The following is a 4,867-nucleotide window of genomic DNA, read 5'->3' on the forward strand; positions in this document are numbered from 1 at the left end:
TTCTTTTGTGGTGGTACTTGGAAAAACATATAAATAATCCATAATTCTAATTTCGAGTTTTGAGACAAGCCACGGCTTACATTGCTGTCTTTACGACAATTGTCACCAAAGAGAATGTGAGTTAATTCTTTTAAGTATACGAATATGTATCTAATTCCATTATATTGCGCGAGATGAAATAGCTGTACTGCGCGTAAGCAGGCACAATAGAATCATTAGTCAGACCACTGGATAAGAATTGAATTTATAATTTAGTCTCGAGCGTTTCGTGACGTCATCTCATCAGCCACGTTGGAGTCACTTGATGGCCCGTTAATATTCGTTGGACTTAAAACCTGCTTCTTACAGAGATTTTAATTTGAGCATGTGTAAGACTTAGCTTTCCATTATATTTCTTATACGACAATTATTATTCTTTCCTTAATTTTTCAAAATTTATTATATATATATATATATATGATATTCCCTGATATACTGCTTGGAATAAGTTAGTTTAATAGACAGTAATTAAGCACCCCTTAAAACTTCGTAGCGAAAAAGTAAATTGTTTTGCTGTTATTGTAAAGTAATAAGAAGAAACGGGCCCAGCATGGCCAGGTGGTTAGTGCGCTCGGCTCGCAACCTGCGGGTCGCGGGTTCGAATCCCCGTCACACCAAACATGCTCACTCTTACAGCCGTGGTGGCGTTATAATGTGACGATCAATCCCACTATTCGTTGGTAAAAGAGTAGTCCAAGAGTTGGCGGTAGGCGGTGATTACTAACTGCCTTCCTTCTAGTCTTACACTGCTAAATTAGGGACGGCTAGCGCAGATAGCCCTCGTGTAGCTTTGCGCGAAATCTATAACAAACCAAGAAGAAACGATAAAAAACGAAAAAGTTAATCCAATAATGTGCAAACTATGAGATAACAATCATTACACTATTTTTCTAGAATTATATTTTCACTAGCCATCTTAAGAGATCTAATATACAATATGGTTTATATATTGAATCCAAATATTTATTTGGAATATTTCTGTTTTCATTACCCTTCTCAAAGTTGTTGAGAATAAGGGCGCCATCTAGTTTATTGTAAAAATTTCATTTTATGAAAAAAACTAATTTTCGACTCCATGTTCAATTGGCATTTGAAAATATTTTATTTACGAAAAAAAAGAAACTTTCGATTAACCTTTATAAGAACAAAACTAGAAGAATCATATGTGTGTATATGTGTAGATTCTGTGATCTATTAGCCTATAGAAATCCTGAACAATAACACATTAGGAGAGGTATTGTTTTTCAACAAACAAAACTCAGTTTACATGCTGAGCTACCACCTTGTCTCCTGAACAATAACACATTAGAGAGGTATTGTGTTTTCAAAAAAACAAACAAACTCAGTTTACATGTTGAGCTACCACCTTGTCTCCTGAACAATAACACATTAAAGAGGTATTGTTTTCAACAAACAAAACTCAGTTTACACGTTGAACTACCACCTTGTCTCCTAAACAATAACACATTAAAGAGGTATTGTTTTTCAACAAAACAATTAAGTTTACTAGCTGAGCTGCCACCTTGTCAGCAACACACGAAATGTATATATTATTCGTGATCAAGAATTATAAATTATTTATCAGCGTCTGAAATATGAGACAAACCCTACGGCGTTTAATGTAATTTGTCATTTTGTGTAAGTATCTAGAAAATATCAGTTGTAATGTTGACATTAAGTAAACGTGATTCTATGTCGTAACAGGTGGTATAAATCTTTAGATTCCGTTTTCGATCAGAACATATCGGGAAATTCTTTCTCAATACAAGTATTTCTAATATAATTTCCTGATTACTTTGGACGCATACAGGCCGTATCGATCAATATTTCAAATATAATTTCCTGATTACTTTGGACGCATGAAGGCCGTATCAGTCAATATTTTAAATATAATTTCCTGATTATTTTGGACGCATGAAGGCCGTATCGGTCAATATTATAAGTAAAATAAACTTTAATTACATGTTATTGGTAATTTTAATCCATGTTTTACTTCATTACATTTGAAATTCATGGATTCATTTGTCTCCATACATGAAACAATGTCCCAGATTATCTTATTTTAAATTATTCGAAACAAGTTCCTTCAACATTATTTATGGAAATTATCACATTAGCTGATGCACTGCAAGCATTATCTCGTCTAAGTTATTTCACTGGAAATAGAAGCTCTGAAAAAAAAAGTATTATATTATGCAGTAGGTCTCTTTACAATTTAAATCATTCAACAGAGACTACTGGCTAAAGAATAGTTACAGCAAAATGCTGTGGATTTGTTCCCCAAGTTGTTGACAAAACGTATTTTTGAAGAATTTTGCTGGGGTTTTGATATTCAGCATGTCTAAATAGACATAATGAGAAGCTTCTATTTTCAGTATGATTCTTTGTTCTGCTTAAATACTAAGGTGCACAATGGACTATTCATGGTGCGTCAACTGCAAGGATCGAACGTCGAATGTTTGCCATATAGGCCCTCTGTTTCCAAGATATATTATGAAACATACTTTCAATAATATCCTAAAATTCTGTTTTATTCGTGACTGTGATAAAATAATCAGTACATGGAACTCTTTTATTAGTTATGAATTTTTTGTACTGTTTTTTTTTCAAACGGTTAACTTTAAGAATCTTTTATAAAAAAAATTAGATCAATTTGCAGTTTTCAGGACATGATTCTTTTTCATTAGTTATGAATTTTTTGTACTGTTTTCCAAACGGTTAACTTTAAGAATATTTTATTTAAAAAAATTAGATCAATTTGCAGTTTTCAGGACATGATTCTTGTTCATTAGTTATGAATTTTTTGTACTGTTTTCCAAACGGTTAACTTTAAGAATCTTTTATAAAGAAATTAGATCAATTTGCAGTTTTCAGGACATGATTCTTTTTCATTAGTTATGAAATTTTTGTACTGTTTTTCCCCCAAATGGTTAATTTTAACAGTTTGCTGTAAACAAATCCAAAATGATTTGCTTTTTTCAGTACATGGTTCTCTTTCTCAGGGTATGATATTATTGTATTGTTTATTCCAAATCGTTAACTTTTAACAGTTTGCTATAAAGAAATTTAAATAATTTGAATTTTTCATGGCGGTTTTTCAACAAGAGGTAAGTAAATAATCTAAAAACAGAGTGTCATACTAAGTACGAGATTCAGACGAAAAGCCGAAAATCGTTGGTATATTTTTCATGTTTCTATTTTATTGGTACGTTCATTTTGATTATTACTTTTCATAACATAGAGGGCTTCGTCAAGAAAGCGCCATCTAATGACAACTTAGAAGAACAGTAACGATCATCTTTGAGAACGTTTTTGCAAGAAAGATCGGACCACCTACCTTTACTGTCCTCCTAGTTGGCTGAACGAGAGACCGTCAACGTAGACATGTACTAAAGGTTGCGTAAAAAAGATGGGTAAACAGTGACTGAATGCATTCGTCGGTTGTCAGCGTCCAACATAGCCGGCAGCCTCCTTAAACTACAAGCCGGACGCTGTTTACAAAGATATCGGAAGTCTACCGGGAAAATGGGCCGAGAACTTGTGACGTAATGTAATATTGATTTAAGTTCTCTTAGAGACGTAAACGTCAGTATCTACGTCAAAATGATAGGTAGCACAAATAAGTTACTGTAAGTACACTACACGTTTATGATGAGACACTAGGCTTAGCTCATTAATTATTATTCTTGTTAGTACTTTAAAATCACGGAACTTTATAAGACAGAACTACAAAGAAAAAAAAACATTCCTAATTCTTTTTTAAATCTGTTTATTTCATTATTCGCTGCTTCAACAGTTGTTCTACCATGTGGACCGAAATGAAAAAAAAAAGATAAGTTATCAAAAATAACTTTAATGATATCATTAAATTGGGCATCTAAGTGACTGTTTTAAGTTCTGTTGAAACTGTATTGAGAACGTAACAGACTGGCCGCTAGATGGCGTTTACCATTCATACAGACGTGGATCCTCTAATGAAAGTTGACCTCATCCATCAAAAGATACGATCTTTCCTTATTTTCGTGTTATTACTTTAAAAAAGCAGCTAAGTGTCAGATAAAGCAGAGATGATGGTGCGTGGATAGTGTCAATTAATGGTGTTGGTGTGTCGAAGAGAAAAATAATGTGTCACGAACTTAGAAGTTCGTAAAGTTATGCATTTCCACCATACAACTGTAATGAATCATACAGCTGTCAACAGCAGCAAAAGGATACTGTATGTTATTACAGCGAAACTCTTATGCCTGGTATGTATTTGCCTCCTGAAAGCATTAATGCTCTAATAAATCATTATAGTTGAAGTAAATTATCCCAATATACTGTGGGGATTAATTAGAAACTGGAAATTGGTGCATTATCAATAATCAAGTTATCAAATACCTAGCGTGGCCCCCCTGTCTTTCACGATTGATACATGTCGTTAGAGTTGTTTAAGTTATGTTGTTTTTTGTTGTCGTTCCTGTTTTCAGTAGCAACGCAAATAAATAAATAATAATCATCCTTACAAGTCTGGAGGACTTGACAGGTACATTTGACTGTCACACTGTAAAATAATAATCATCCTTACAAGTCTGGAGGACTTGACAGGTATGTTTGACTGTCACACTGTAAAATAATAATCATCCTTACAAGTCTGGAGGACTTGACAGGTATGTTTGACTGTCACACTGTAAAATAATAATCATCCTTACAAGTCTGGAGGACTTAACAGGTATGTTTGACTGTCACACTGTAAAATAATAATCATCCTTACAAGTCTGGAGGACTTAACAGGTATGTTTGACTGTCACACTGTAAAATAATAATCATCCTTACAAGTTTGGAGGAC

The sequence above is a fragment of the Limulus polyphemus genome, unplaced genomic scaffold, assembly GCF_000517525.1.
Source record: "Limulus polyphemus unplaced genomic scaffold, Limulus_polyphemus-2.1.2 Scaffold1154, whole genome shotgun sequence".
Classification (NCBI taxonomy): Eukaryota; Metazoa; Arthropoda; class Merostomata; order Xiphosura; family Limulidae; genus Limulus; species Limulus polyphemus.